The sequence below is a fragment of the Macaca mulatta genome, chromosome 3, assembly GCF_049350105.2.
Source record: "Macaca mulatta isolate MMU2019108-1 chromosome 3, T2T-MMU8v2.0, whole genome shotgun sequence".
In the NCBI taxonomy this organism is placed as follows: Eukaryota; Metazoa; Chordata; class Mammalia; order Primates; family Cercopithecidae; genus Macaca; species Macaca mulatta.
Window position 1 is genome coordinate 102,656,246 of NC_133408.1, and position 16,624 is coordinate 102,672,869.

The 16,624-nt window shown below is 40.2% G+C and overlaps 1 long non-coding RNA gene across 1 annotated transcript in view; it reads left to right on the forward strand.

Annotated features, from left to right (window-relative positions):
* The first annotated feature begins 7,321 nt into the window (after positions 1-7,321).
* LINC03007 (long intergenic non-protein coding RNA 3007) overlaps positions 7,322-16,624 on the forward strand; it is a 64,699-nt gene continuing 55,396 nt past the window's right edge. The window contains exon 1 of the long non-coding RNA XR_013415903.1: positions 7,322-7,496. This is a non-coding gene — a long non-coding RNA (long intergenic non-protein coding RNA 3007). The remainder of the gene's footprint in view (positions 7,497-16,624) is intronic.

Below are 16,624 nucleotides of genomic sequence, written 5' to 3' on the forward strand. Positions count from 1 at the left end.
AGTATTCCAGAAAGGTTTGTCTCTGAGTGGGTGGTGTGTCTGGGTGTCCTTGATGGGTAACCAATTCATAGATGCTTCTGTGACCTTTCTCCAGCTCTATCTCTTGAGATGTTGCTATTGCTCTTTCCGAGAAAGGAAAGTTGAACACTGAACTGCCTGAAGAGGATGGGGGCTGTGGTTATCTCCCCAGGTAAACCTTGGGAGAACCTTGGGGTTTCAGAACTGAAGAGATTGATGAAACTGACTATGGCCAAGAAGACTGACTACCATTAATCAGCTCCTCTCCTCGTGTAAATATTTAATAATGTATTACTGAAATATATTATTCATAAGCTCAATATGCATATATATTTAGTTTTTATTTTTCCTCTCTCCTTCCTTTATATAGTTACTATTTAACTATATAAATAAATTTCATCCTAACAAGGTATTCTGGCAAAGCGTATGGTAATATAGATGCAGAGAACCTTGTGATTACTTATGTCACGCTGGGTAAATTATGTCATCACTCTATTCCTGGCTTTCCCCATTTGTGCAAAAAGAGAACACACCTTTTTTACTTTTCTCAGTGTAAAGACTAAGATGATCTAGTGTGGTAGGAGTTACTAAGAAATTATTTTAGGCAGATAGAGAGGAAAAAAAGGGTCCTTGCAAGATTTTTCGCAGCTTTTGTCTAGCATGAAAGAAGATCCTGACTCTTAGACCCCAGCCGGCAACCTTTGATATGCAAATGAAAACCGTTAGAAACTGGATCCACCCAACATGGCCGGCCTGCAACCTTTAATATGCAAATGCAAGGCGTTAGAAACGGGGTCCACCCAACATGGCGATTCCCACCATTGCCCTCTTACCCTTACCCCCACATGTGCCTAGCAGCATGGCTGCCCCCACATATCCCCAGGTGTGTGGAACATCATGGCGCCCTATATTTGCATATTAAAAGACTAGGGTGGGAGAGCCAATTTTTAACACGGTCTATATGAATGACATGCCTTGTCAAACCAATCCCCTGAGCCCTGTGCAAATCAGACACTGCCTCCTCCAGCCATCCAATATAGCTAGCTAATAGCAGAGTTCCCTCTCAGGTTTGAAGCCCTCCCTCCCTCTGTCTCTGTACAGGGAAGCTGCTTCTTTCTTTCTTCCCCCTTCTTTCTTGCCTATTAAACTCTCTGCTCCTTAAAACTACTCCATGTGTGTCCGTTTCATTTTTTCTAACTCTACTTGAGATGAAGAACCTGGTATTCTCCACTCATCAGAGCCCTACCACTAGCTCCTCACCCCATCCCCACTAAGACTTGAAGTTCTTCGAGAAGCTTGTACGGAAGTAAACATAAGGATGATTTTCTTTCATTTTAAGACCATCAGTTGGCTACTTTCATTTAGAACTGGAAAAAATCTGTAGATACTTGATGGTTTCACGAATAGTTTAAGCATTATGATTTATTTGGATTCCTAACTGAGGAATAAGTTCACCTTGTCTCTCTAGGAGCCCACATAGCTCTTTGTGCCCCATCCTGCCGTCCATGTGCCCAGATGAGTTTTTCAAGGACTTTTCTTGCTGTCCTTGAGAGGTAACTGTTAGGAAGCGTCTGGCCAGCGATCGCTGTAACTGATACCCCTTTCTTTTCCCTTTACCCTGGATGGTCTCCCCTTTCCTTACCTAAGCCAGATTTCCTTTCTTCACGCTTGAATCCAGAGTTCACACTGGAGAAAAGGGTTGGAGAAATCAGAGGAAACCTTTGACAAATGCCTTGGGGTGAGGGGTGAGTAGGAGGAGGGAGAAGCTAAAGAAGAAAACAACAAAAAACCTTAGGCTAAGAATGAGGAGGAGGAGGCAGCGGTGACCTGGAGGAGGCTTTAGATATCAGTTGCTTTTAATGTTGCTGATTTGACCTGAAACAAAGGAGACCTGAAGCATTTAAAAGAAAAGAAAACCATGGAACTGAAACAAAGCTGATCAATTATAAGGGAGGGTGTTATATCAATATTCACCATGTCAGGTTATTCCACCCTGGGAGGTGTAATGAAAGCCCCTGATTGACTCGATTAAAACTCAGAAGAAGATGAAGAGAAAGGAATGTGTCTGAGTACAACTGTTCAAAATGCAAACTTGTTTTTTAGCTTGGTATATCTAAGATTGAAACATCGCCAAATAATTGCTGGGAAAGTATTTGGTTAGGTTTCAAAAGACTGTTTAAAGAAACAGACTAGCTGTAAAAACGGAATATTCGGAATGGCTGTCTGGGAAAAATAAAATTAAGAACTGGCAAGATGTGCTCCGTAGGCATAAGGGAACAAAAAAAATGTAGAGGAGGAGATGGTATTTTGTATTTTTAAGGATGAGAGTGAGGGTGTCTGAGCAAGAGTTAATTTGCCAAGTTTTGAGTTGTGAATTTTTTCTTTGCTGTAGTTTCCAGGAAGGATTAGGACTTTAGTCTTTATGCAAAGTGGCATCTTATTATAGAACAAAAGGTGATAGCATCGAGTTACTGTATCCGAAATCTGGAATTCTGCTTCAGGCATTCATCTCACATCTAGTTAACTGTAGAAATAAAATCAGAGGGAATTTGGCCTTCAGGTTATAGGGCTGGAAAATGCTTTGAGAGGCCTTCTAGTTGGATTACTTCTAAACTCGCCCTGACAGATGAAAATTTATCTTATTTTTAAATGTTCCCCAGAGGAAGAGTGTCCACAGACTTCCTTAGTAACTCATTCTAGTTTTTAATGACCTCCACATTCAGGAAATTCCTTCTTCTGTCTTACCTAAACCACTCGGCTACAGTTTAAGTCCATTTTCTTTTGATCTGCCCCAGTAGAGATGGAAAAAAGTGGGTCACCTTTTTGCACAAACATCCTTTCACATAACTGAAGATTAATTTTTAAAATCCAAAAAGTTCTCTGTCTCCTCTTCTTTATCTCATTGAATCTCCCCACTTCCTTTAGCCTTCTTTCCTTTAGTAGTTCCATCTTCCAACCTCTTATCCACCTTTGCCGTTGCCTCTGACACTTCTTCTGTCATCTGAAGCCCTTGTTGTGGACTGGGAGAGACGGGAGAACGTGGCAATGTACACCTCTCCTTATTTCTTTGGGCTGCCTGCGCTGGAACTCATATAACAGGCTATATATGGCCCTGATAATGTTTAAAGATTTTAGTATTTTTCTTGCCCACATTATAATTGTTTTCAAAGTCAAATTTTGCTCACACAGTTCTGTGGGCATTTACAGAGGCATATATTATATCTTTAGTTTCAGAATGGCAAAACCAAATTATGGCAATACATTAATGTAATATACTAAGAATTACTCAGTGTAGGCTGGGCGCGGTGGCTCATGCCTGTAATCCCAGCACTTTGGGAGGCTGAGGTGGGTGGATCATGAGGTCAAGAGATCGAGACCATCCTGGTCAACATGGCGAAACCCTGTCTCTACTAAAACTACAAAAATTAGCTGGGCATGGTGTCATGTACCTGTAGTCCCAGTTACTCGGGAGGCTGAGGCAGGAGAATCGCTTGAACTCAGGAGGTGGAGGTTGCAGTGAGTTGAGATCATGCTACTGCATTTCAGCTTGGCGACAGAGCAAGATTCTGTCTCACAAAAAAAAAAAAAAAAAAGAAAAGAATTATTCAGTATAATGCAAGAGTAAATTCAATAGTGGTTCCTAGATTAGAAAAGAAACATTTTTGCCCAGGAGGTCTTTTCACTAGGTATGAGCATTTTAGTAAATAACTTCTCAGCATTGCCCAACTGTTATTTGATATTTTCAATGAACTGGTTTCTGGTCCTTGAGTTGAACTCCTGATCCTGCCCTAGTTCTTGGTGATGAGACCCTAGAATCTAATTAGATACCACATTCGCCAGCACTTTACCCAAATGCTTCCAGGGCAGGGCAAAGTCTTGATGTGTTTTCTTGGGAATCAAAGCTGTTGGCTAAACAAAGTAATGGATTTTTTAATAATTTACCTTTGCTTTAAATGAGGTCCTGTTATTATCTGTTTGCACAGTTTCCAACAGGTTAGATATTTGGGGATCAGAGAATCACTGACATGGACATGACTTTACAACTGACATTAAAAAAAATTTCTAAAGAACTCTAAAAAGAATTTGAGACAGTTTCAGATTTCCCCATAGTTTTCAAAACATGGTTGTGAAGGTGTTAAATGGGAATCAGGTGTTTTTAAAAATCAATTGATATTTTGATGAGTCATGTGTTTACTTGTACTTGTGTCTTAGCAAAAAACCATGGAGAAAATAAAAACATAGAGAAAGCAGGCTACTTGTCAATCATTCTGTAGAATGAGTTCATAGCAAACCAGGGGACAGTGCTACATTGGAAGCTGGAGTCCTGGAGGCCACATGTTCCTCTGATCTTATTCATTAGAGGACACCTATCAAAGACTAGACACTAGTCTAAGCACCAAGGATACTGCAGAGAATAAAAAGAGACAAAAGTCTCTGCTCTCAGAGAACTTACATTTAGTTTTGGTTTTATACATTTATCTTCTCCAGGATCTATTAGAATTGGAAATTTTGGTTTTAAAAAAATTTAAAAAAGAACTTTACCTTTAAAAATGCATTTCTTATTTTGCAGCCATTAAAATTATTATTTATGAAAAGTGTATGGTAATGTGGAGAATGCTTGGTGGGTTACCATACTAAATGACAAGAAGGATAAAAGTTGTATATGCAATTTTTCCTAAGTCAAAACTAAAATCAACAATGTATCATCCCCGTGTAAACACACACACACACACACACACGTAAAGGCTACAAAAAATATGCGTGCCAAAAATACAACAAAATTTTAATGGTGCTTGTGTTTCAGTAGCAGAATGATGGACAATTCTTTTGCTTTTTGCTTTTCTGCATTTTTTCATTTTTTGTAGTAATCGTATATTACTTTAATAATAGAATGGCACATGTTCATTGATAGCAAATAATCCCCTTCAATCTTTAAAGTCTTTAAAGTTTTTCAGAGTCTCTCATTAAAATACACCTGGGATGAATCAATCCTTAAGCCATCATCAGTAAAGACTTGAAAGATACACACCTGGGGAAGACAGACAGCTCCAAGAGGGAGGAGCCTGGAAGGAAGCAAAATCAGATTTCAGTCCCATTGCACTTTTCCCTGTCCTGGGCAGCTACCTTGCAGCAATTTCATGTTGTTCTTTCAATTAGGGATAGAATGAAGACATGATCATTTGGTAAATGCATTAGGCATTGTATATTGCATTCCATTTAACAAGTGAGGAAATGGCTCGGTGGCACTATGGAGTTGCTTAAAGAAAGTAAGAAGTATAGTGAGGATTCACAGCCAGGTCTGGAGAGAGGCGATGAACTGTCTTCCCCTAGCTTCCAGAGATGCCTCTTAGACTTCAGGACAGCTTTCTGAAGGTTCTGGGGAGGGTTGAGGTTTGGCAACCATGTGCCTGGAGTGGTCAAAGCAGTCCTGACTTAAAAGAAATGACCCCAAGAAGGGTCAATTGTTAAGTATGTAATCTAATATGACTATAATTTTGATAGCTTTGTCAGAGGATTTTCCATCAATTCATTTATAAATTGGAAAAATACCTTTTCCAGACCACATGCCTCATTTTGATTGAGAAAATTGAGTCACACTGCAGATGATTCTTTTTATTTTTAACTTTTCACAGAGTCAGGATCTCCCTATGTTGCCCAGGCCTGTCTTGAACTCCTGGCCTCAAGCAATCCTCCCACCTCGGTCTCCCAAAGTGCTAGGATTACAGGCGTGAGCCACCATGCCCGGCCAATAGGGTCACATTGGATTGCAAAAGCAGAGAGGAGAATGTGGGGGTCTAAGACATTTTCTCAAGGCAGAAGGCATTATTAATGTGTATGTATATATTTATTTTTTTTTGTGTGTGTGTATATATATATATTTTTTTATTTTTATTTTTTCCAGCTTGAGTTCAAGATTTTTGCTGAAGTCTCTTAGTTCCTGCAACCTTAATATAGTCAGAGTCTCTAGGACTTGCTGGGTTGTGGGTTTAATCAGAATTCTAGGAAACATGAGAAGTATTTTCTAAGGTTTGTCTTAGAAGGACCAGAGGCTATACAGTGACCCAGCTAGCATTTTGTTTACTATTTTCTTTCTTAACCTAGAGGTCTGGGAGGTAACTGGCCACTATATTGGAGATTCTCTTATTTGCTGCTCTACAGGAGGTAAAGTCACAGAAGATTGAATCAATTGGTTCAGCTTTCAAACATCCAGAGGTCACTGCACAGCTTGCGGTGGTCGGTAAACTATATACTTTTTATTTTTGGGACCTAAATAAAATAGCTGTTTAGCACACTTAATGCTGGCCAGTCTGGAAGCCAGGGCTCAAGAACTTTCGAATTCCCAATGTCAGAATATATGAAAGCATCTTAGCACCAAACACATGGATAATAAGAGTTAAAGAGAAAGCAAAAGCTTCATGGGTGAATTTTTCTTCTTTTTTTAAATAAGGGGGACACTCAGTGAAATTTTTGCATGAAAATAGGATAAAGTTTATTGTTCATCTTTTAATGATAGCATGGAATTCTAAGTAAACATGGATGAAATACAGCTTGTCAGCACAAAAATACTGCCTGTCATAGTCATTTGTGTATAAAATATGACCCGCAGGTTTGAACCATATGGTTACATGAGTTCTAATTTACGTGGCATCTTCTTAAGTCAGCAGAATGCGTCCTGGCCTGCCTGGGGGAGGTGGAGTCAGCACCTCACCCAGTGAAGTGAAAAGGGATTCCCTGGGGTGAGGCCAGTTACGGCTGTTGCAGTGGAGATCAGAGAATTGCAAGGCTAAATGGAGCCCTCCCCAAGACAACCAGAGCCCTTGCACGCAGTGGCATGGCTGATCAGGCTGTCCCTACAATCAGCTTTCAGAGCTGGACATGTGAAATTGAAAAATATTAAACATCACAGCTTGTGACTTAGCTGTTCCTTCTGTTCCCACTGTGGGGGAAAAAGTAACACAATCTTCCCTAGACGCGATTGTGAGAGCAGACATTTGGATGCCATTTTAAAGCAATGTTTAATGAAGTGAGAAAATACATTTGTGGTGGTGTGCTCTGTGGCACATGTACGCAAGCCCAGAAGTGCACAATGGACACATTTTGTGATTTAGACATGAACTAGAAAAGCCAAGGAAATGCCATCGAAATAAAGATCAGACTTGAAAGTCTAAGCTGAGCCAGAAACAGATGTACTTTCTGCTACTTAAAAAAGAAATTCTTCTGTCCTCTCCTCTCTTCCCCCCACAAGCTGTGCCCTGTCACTATCTTAAGATGACCTTTCCACCGGGTCTTTCTGAGATGCTTTTAGAGAACGGGTTGGGACATGTGACTCTTGACCTTTCTGCAAATTCTGCGAGGAGCCCCAGGGTTCTCCAGCTGCCCTCTGGGTGGTCCCCACAGACGGGGCTGCAGATGTCTGCTCCTGATAAGTCCAGAGACCAGGGACTGAAGACCCAACAAGGACTCCTCTGGAGGGTGAGGTAGGCAGCAGCCTGGCCTGGAGAGCTAAGGGCTCAGCCCAGAGCAGCTGCTCACGCTGGGAGGCGAGGGCTGCAGGCTTTGGTGTTTTGTTTCTTGGGCAGGTGTGGGGGAGGTTACTCTTGCTTTTTAAGGATTTTTCTACCCTGCTGCCATCAGCTGACAATGAAATCTTCCTAGAGTTGACATCCAGCTAAAGGATACTATCATCACTAAGACCAAAAATAAAGCTCAGATATTCTTTCTAAGTAAGTCTAAAAGTGGGGATTGAAATTGACATTGTTTTGGAAGAATAAACAGGGCAGCCTTCTTAGGTAGGAACATATGTTTGGTAGCGTGCAAGGGGAATGACTGATGAAGCACAAATAGAGAAAATCAGTCTAGAAACTATTGTTTCAGTTGCTAATAAATGAATTATCAATACAGAGAAGAGAAGCGATCTTAAGGCTTATTGAGTACACACTAAGTACCAGGTATTGACCCAGGTACTCTCCACATGTGGACTCATCTAGTCTTTACCACAGCACTGTGAAAGTGGCACTACTGTTTCTGTTTCAAAGATGAAGACACTGACGTTCTCTGAGATTCAAGTATGTGACTTTGTGCATAAAAATAATAAACGGTTGAGCCACATGACTCAGGATCGTCTGAATCAAAATTCTGTGCTCTTTTCTGCATACTATCATTTTAACAGCTGGTCTAAATGAATATCAGGTTGTTGTTTAAAATTAAGACTGTATTTTCTTCATTTCCAGTAACAAGTTGGAATTTTTGTGGTTTGAAACAGGGCCTCCTACATGGGTGAGTTTTCAGTAAAAAGTTTATCCCTTTTGGTCCCATTTGTCCACATAGAGTCATGCTCATGTTGTGTAAAAGTCACAGTTTTAGTAATTTTTTGTTCCAGAATCCATCTAGCCCACCTTTTGATTGTCTGCGCTGCGACTTTTTGCTTTCAGATCTCTTGGTTCTTCAACTTCTCCCTCGGTTTGTGTGGATTCTGTGTCTTGGCTGGTGTTCTGTCACCTCTGGTCCCAACAACCTGATTTGGACTTCCTCTGCTGGCAATGATCGGGTGTCCTCGCAGGCACAGCTCCTGGTGTCTGCTTTTCCTTCTCATGCATGGCCATGATGGGCAAGTGGTGTTTGAGCAGCCTTTCTCCCTTGGTTCCCTTATCGGTGGCAGGCATATGGGCTGCCCCTTCTCTGCATCATAGCTTTAGTGCAATGACTTCTTATTTATATAGGAACAGCCTGACAACGTAATACGTTTCTGCTTTCTCGAGTAGTGATATTTAGCATTATTATAATATGGTAAAGTTGTCAAGCCATTGAGAAGGTCAAGACCAAAAGTTTCTTGTCAGTTCAGCTAGATAAATATATTTTTAACCTCTGTATCTGACCTTTGCAGTTAGTTTTGCTTCTTTCTGCCATTGGTGTAGCTTTTTACATGCAATTGCCTTGGTCAAACCTGAAAGTGCTTCTATGACACCTAAGATATGAAGGATATGGGCTTTTTGATAAGTCTTTGTTTTTTAAGATGTCCTTTGCTTACTTATCTTTCTTCTTCTCTATGTTCTAGATGATTAAAATTGCCTAAAGGGGGTGGTATGTTGCCAATTAAAAGCCCTACTTGAGGAATAGATCAATGATTGTCAACCTTTTTGCCACCAAAACCACTTTCTTATTTTCTTTTCTCAAAGATTCAGATTAGGTCCAAATACTAAATTTCTTTTTCCTATTTTTTTTTTAAATTTCCCAAAGACAAGCAATTATGAAGTGGCAGAGTGAGATTTGAACCCAGGTCTATCAACTAAAACCTGAAATCTTGGCTCCTCTGCTACAGGTCAAATTGAGGCAATATTAGGTTGAACCATATGAAATTGCCGGTGTTTGACTATTTTTGACCTACAAAAATGAAAACTGCTTGTGGCTCTGCCAAATAATATTGTTGACTGAATTAATTTAATTTCAGACAGAATGAATGCTTTATATGTAAATCAGCCTAGGTTAGATTCATCGTGGAAAACATACTAGTTCTGGGAAAACTTTTGTAATAGTAGCAATAACTGTAATACCACATTCCTTGACACTCCCTTCCTTTCTTCCACCTGCCCTGCTCTGGCCAACCCTTACACTTCCACAGGCTCCTTGGGGTTAGGGGCATTTCCTTGGGAACCACAAAATTAGGTGGATAACATGAATTCTGTCTGATATTTATATTTATAATATAAATATATATTATAAATTTAAATAAATTTAAATACAAATATATTTATAATATATAACACATATTTAATATGTATGTTATAAAAATATATATATTCATAATATAAATATATATATCATATTTATATGATATATATATATTTTAAGCTTAGTAGTCACACAAAATTTGTGTTCAGATGGAATTCTGGGATCTTTTCCTTTTACATTGTCTAGGTCTTTGTTCCCAGCATGAAGTGAAGGAAAACCTTTCAAGAAGAAAGAGGGAGCATACAGTTGGAGGAAAACCCTCACAACTTGGGATCATGCAAACTTTGAGTAAAGGCTAACAGTGCTTATCAATCCTAACCATCAGAAGACTTCCTATATGGAAATCATTAATCATCATTGTCGCAATCATTGTTAGCACTATTCTCATCCTCATCCAAATAGCTAACATTTATTTGTCTTATAGCTTACAAACAACTCTTGCATACGTTGGATTCTCCTAACATTCCTGTGAGATAGGTATTATTAATTTCCTAATTTTGCAGATGAGTAAATTAAGTGAAGTTCAAGTTCATGTAGTGAGATCCTTGACTCTGAAGCAGCGTTGTCCAATAGAAGCTTCTGCAATGATAGAAATATTCTATATCTATGCTCATCAATACAGCAGCCAGGTCACATGTGGCAGTTGAGCAATGGAAATGTGGTGATATAAATGGATTCTAAATTTTATTACTTTTTACCAACTTTACTCACTCGAATTTAAGTTGAAATAGCCACATGTAGCTAGGGCTACCATATTAGATAGTAGCTCGAGAACCTGTATTCTTTTCTTTGCCATGTTTTCTGTCTTTGGTGAGGGATTCTGGAGACTGAAAGAAAGGGAATGATCATAAACTCTAGCATCTTATTTTGATGGATACAAACGTTCCCCTCTGCCGCCACCTGAAAGGGATTCCAAGGGGTTACATGAACCTTGCACAATCTGCCTGTAAAGGCTGTTAGACTATGAGATACTCTGATTTTTCTGGCTGTTTAACTACATTGTCCCAAAAAATACCCTCCAAGACAGGCTAAACCAAACTCACCCAGTTTCTTTCTAGCCATATGGTCTTATGACAAACATGACTAATTCCTGCTCTGTTTGGTTTGAATCTTGTTAATCTGCCAGTTGGTTAGCACCCATTACAAAGCAGCTTTTATCTGGAGATTCTCATTAGCATGTGAAATTAGTCTAAGTCTAAACTTCATTTTGCCAAATCCTCCCTCAGTCTGTTCTTGAAATAGAGTCTGTTCACAATAGAGGTTTTGTTCCTTGACTGTCAATAAGGTCAGATAATTAGCTTAAAAATTTTTTAAATCAGATATTTAGCTTTTTTTTTTTTTTTTTTTTTTTTTTTTTTGCTACAGTCTAAGCTTTGGCAAAGCTAGTTTTTTAAAGTTTCACTTCTGCAATACAGAAAAATGTCTGTTGCCCAGTAAACAAATGATTTCTTATTGTATCAATTTGGTTTCATCAAAATAATTTTAAAATATTCTTTTGCTAAATTTCACTTGACCCGCTGCTGCTTCTAATTATTCTCTCACCTCTAACATTTTTCAACATTGCCAAAAAACCTTCTTGACATTGCTTTTCTACATTTTCCCACCAGTAATGGAAGGTAACACAAAGAATCAGAAACGGCTGCATTAAAATTTTTAAAAAAAGAAAATTATACTCAGGAGGACAAGTATGCATATGTGGTTCCCTTAATTATTTATGGTTTATCTGTTTTAAAGTAACTTTTTATTAGTTTTTCAAAAACAAAACATGTTATTCAGAAAACAGAGAAAAATCAGAAGCAATTACCCCAAGACTTTCTAGAATAAGTAAAATTTTAAAAAGAGTCTTTTGAAAAACTGACATTAGGTGACCAACTCCTTATTTGATCAAGTAAGGACAATGAAAAGACAGAGAACGAAAAGGAACAGCTTCTCTCATCATCACTTCTACGGAGAAAGGATATTAGTATACTAAAAAAAAATTTTAGCATAAAGAATAACCAGTTAGACTAAACATATTTAGTTTTATAAAAAGCATGATCATTGCAGTGTCCTCTTTTTCTCAGTTTTGACCCAGACCTGGGGAAAATGTCATGCTGGAAAGCATGTGTGGACAATAGGTATAGAGAAAACATAAAAGTCCCCCTGAGTCCCACTTTGCATGGCTGTTCTATTACTTCATTACACTTTACTGGAATAATGATAACTGTGTCTGTGAAAGAAGGGACTTGCATTTTCCTTGGCATTTCCTGCTATTCTGTGTCTTGTCTACCTCTCTTTGTAGAGTGTTTGCAAAGCCTGCCTGAAGGTAAAATAACTGCAAGTGAAACATGAAGGTCTTTTTCCATCTTGTTGCCTCTCCTTTTAAAATATTTAATAGTGCAACCAAAACAAGATGGGAGATAACCTGAGCAGGAAATGTGTGTCACTCAAAGCCCATCATTTTCTCTGTCCTGGCCATGAATAGTTATTAAGTGGTAGGAGACATTATGGTACACTAGTTAAGAGCTTGGGCTTTGGAACCTGCTGATCTTAGCACAGCTACTCACCAGCTTGGAAAGAATCTGAGTCTCAGCTTTACCATCTGTAAAATGGGGATACCTAAGTCTTCCCACCTATTGACATTCTTGTGAAGAGTAAATGTCAGTTGGTCAGCACAAGATCTGAATCATAGTAAGGGCACATTGAATGGCAGCTATTGTTTGTTTCATCTGTAAGACACCGGGCACTGGGTCGAAGGAAGGTAAAGGAGCTTTTGTGTTTCTCATTGTGTGTGGTGCATTGTCATTGCTCACTAAGTATCAATACTAATCATCATAGAGAGTGGGTGGACGCTCTTTGGAAAGGGCATGAAGGGTCTGTGCAGGGCAAAAGTCAGACGCTTTTGATGTGCTGCTGGGTCATAGCCGGCTTCTTAGAATCTCCAAAGGACTCAAATTCGCCTCCTGCCAAATGTCGATGTTCTCTGAGGCGCAGGATCCAGAAAGGAGAAGCTGAGAGAAAGCTCAAGTGTGGGTGGGACTCCCTGGAGAAAAGCCGCCCGAGGAATGCAGGGACCTGGGTCCCGCATCATCAATCGCCTATTGAGAAGGTGTCCCAGATCTAAGATGCTCTCTGGGAGGGCTTGGCTTTCAGAAAAGACAAGTTCTAGAAAGAGATTTGATTGTTGTTTGAGGGAAGGTAAAGATATTTTAATTTTTTAAAATTTCTATCCCAATTTTGTCTTTGCTGAGGGGCAGAGGTGACAGGGAGCGATGGAGCTGGTCACCGAAGGACTGCAAATCCCAAACTACAAGTGTTCTGGGATGTAGTGCTTCTCGTGTCTCATGTTCTAAATGAGTATCATTTTATTGTTTTTTTCTTTTTGTCCATTAAAACTGGCTTGGTTTCCTGTTGGAAAGTTTTTGGTTAAAAGATCATTTTGCTGCAGATAACACTCTCTTCTCCTTCCTTAGCTAGGAAAGAATAGCTGGCAGCCTGCGGTGCCCCAGATAGTATTGTTTGAATCTGGGAACAAAGATTGATGAAAACATTTGAGCCATAATTTTGACAAATTATTGAACTCCCTTAAGCTTCAGTTTTCCTATCTTTAAAATGGGGATAATAGTAACACCCAGCTTATAAGGGATTTGGGAGGAACAAAGGTGACAGTGCTGGCCAGATGTGGAGTGCAGTGGCTGAGCAGAGACAGCCCGGAGTGGACATTAGTTGATAATAGGACAAGACAAGTAGAACCAGGCTCAATGTCCCACGATTTATGTCGCTGGTTTCTGCTCTTCAGACAGCACCAGGGCATTTCCTTCAGTCACAATTTTCTTCCCTTAGGAACTCTGGGGGGCATATGCTCCCCTCCCAATGCCCGCCTCCCAGTCAGAAACAAAACTGGGGTTTTCAAAGAAACAACTGCTTTCCCTAAGCACAATCTTCAAAAAGTGGTGCCTTCTCAACAAATTTTAGGATATGTTGACTTGAGATTTGTTATATTTACGGTGAGAAGATATTAAAGAAAGCCCTGAGAAATATGTCAATGGAACACAGTCAAGGTAGTCAAAGGATGGAAACTTTCTTTTTCTTTCTTTCTTTTTTTTTCTTTTTTGAGATGAAGTCTCACTCTGTTGCCCAGGCTGGAGTGTAGTGGCACGATCTCAGCTCACTGCAACTTCCATCTCCCGGGTTCAAGCGATTCTCCTGCCTCAGTCTCTGGAGTAGCTGGGATCACAGGCACCTGCCACCACGCCTGGTCAATTTTTGTATTTTTAGTAGAGATGAGATTTCACCATGTTGGCCAGGCTAGTCTCGAACTCCTGACCTCAGGTGATCCACCTGCCTCCACCTCCCAAAGTACTGGGATTACAGGCATGAGCCACTGCCCCCCGCCAGGGTGGAAACTTTCTATGTGTGCATTCCCTTGCCTGTACCTGGTGTGGGCCCTGCCCTCTGGCCGACCTCGCCCTCAGCTCATCCCCATTGCTATTCAAACACTGCCATCCTCCTTGCCTTCTTGTGCTGGGGACTCATTTTCTTTTTAGGGTTGAGTCATGCCTCATTTGGAACCTGGGACTACGTAAGCCCTCTCTCCCATAGTTGTAGGAACTGAAGGCAAAATGAGCAAACATGCTAGAAATAATAAAGTGCAAGAAAATGATGCCTGTTAGTAAGTGGCGTCTTTTTTGAGTTTTCTACGCATGGTGATTGATTGTGTTGCACCTTTCGCGTTTCCACCATTGTGATCAGCACTCATGGAATGGGGGCGTCAGGCTCTGAGATGCATTCTGTGGCTATGCACCAGCATCTGTGTTTTGGTTTGTTTTTACTTTTCTTGTTAAAAGCAAACTATTCCACTATGCAGACAGAGTGTGTAGATCTGGTGAACATTTGATCTGGTGAATATGCTGTTTTCCAAGTGCCTCCCAAATCGGGCTGTGTATTAGAAAAAATCGGAGGCACTGATTTTCAAACAATTCTGGATCTTGTCCTTGAGGATAATTCTGTGGGTCTGGGCTGGGAACTAGGAATGCCTGTTTTTATCACTCATCCTGGGAGATTCTGACAGGGCCAATTCACGGACCAGCCTTTAGGAACTGCTCCATCGGTGACAGCCACACACACACACACACACACACACACACACACACGCACACACACACACACACACACTCACTCCTCTGCAGCAGATAATAAATCCCTCCATGGGATCAGAAGCTCAGGGCCTCCATTTTCCAAAGGAGGCCGCCTGCAAGAAGATTTTGATGAAAAACAAGCCAAGCCTGGTTCAATTCCCAGGCATGGAGTTTAACAGTGACTGATCACTCATCATCTGCTATTTGAGTGTCATAATAAAGACAAATGGGAACTTGGGAAAAGATCTCTCTATAACTCACCTATAGTAGTCAGTGCACTGCACTGTAGACCACAGGGTAGGATGCTGAGCCCAGAGAAGGGCAGTTATTAGTTAATAGGTACGCACTGAGCTTATAAAATGTTTTATTAAACAACAAAATCCTAAACATTATACAGGGTCCTGTTTTGTGGTCCGTATGCTGACTAAAATTCCCAGGTGACTTTAATGAGCAAATGGCAGCCCATTAAAATTACAGTAGTTTTGCAAAGAAAATAGGTCTCCAGGGGAGGACGAGAAAACGCACCAGGCTGCTACTGTGTTGATAGTTGTCCCAGGAGCTCCCTTCTCTTCCCCAAAGGTTGCTGGTGGAGGAAAACCTGCTGTTCTGAAAAATGTTTACCCCCGTCTGGCCTGTCCTCCTGTGTCTGAGGACACCGCTTGCTTTTGCTAATCAGTTCCTAGGCTTGCTGACCTTGAAACAATGAAGAAAACAATACTTGGTGGGTATTTTGCTTCATAAAGCAAACATTTATAGTTAACCCCTGGGAAAGAATGAACTTGTTTTTCCATATTAGTATAGCAACCTCAGCTTTCTTTCCAAGAGACTATATTGTAAAGCAATAACCATGTACCTCTATGAAGTTATCAAATTATAACTTGTAATTTATATTTTCATTATATAAGTTATAAGCCTCTTCTTTATATTAGAGGTCACTAGGAATTTTGCTTTGTTTTGCTCTCAGAAAAGGTACTGTTTCATGCAGACCAGAGGGGCGGTTTCTGATCTTCTTTCCCCGGATATACTATGAACATGGTTCCCACTGTCTTAGAATTTGTTCCCCAGAGATGGCATCTTGAATATTTCTTTCCAATGCACATCACCATGCAAGCATCCTTCATACTGAGGTGTGGGAAGAGTTTTTCACAGCATGTGAGATGATAAACCTTCTATTTCAGCGTTTGTATGTAATTTGCACTAAATATGATGTTCTATAACCCTTACCATTACTGGTCCCTAAGTGGACCTCAGCATTCAATGGATGAATGCTGAGAGGCAGCAAAGCTGCATGGACCAAAAAGGGACCAAGAAGGGCAAGGGTCAAGGAAGACCTAGATTCCTCATTTTTGCCCAGTCTTCATCTGACTGAAAACACACCCCTATGTGCAAGTTTTCTCTTTAAATCACCATAACCCTCTTCCTCTCCTCTTTTGGTACTTTTTTGGTGAAGTCTGTCATTATTTAGTTACCCTTTAAAACATCATCTCCTTCTGAGGCTTTCTCTAGCCAGCTACTATCACTCCTGTTGCCCCTGCCAATCACTCTTGATTTAATCACTGTCTATTGTATCACCTTTTTATATTTCTGCCCTAATACTTGCTACTCGGTGATATGATCATGTTGGTTTATTTCCTTGACTATTGTTTGTCTCTCCCCATCCCTGTCCTTAGAATGTAGGAGCTGGGCCTTACATATCTTGTTCTTCATTGCATCTCTAGCACCTCAAACAGTGCTCAGCACAGGGTGACAGACAACAGCAT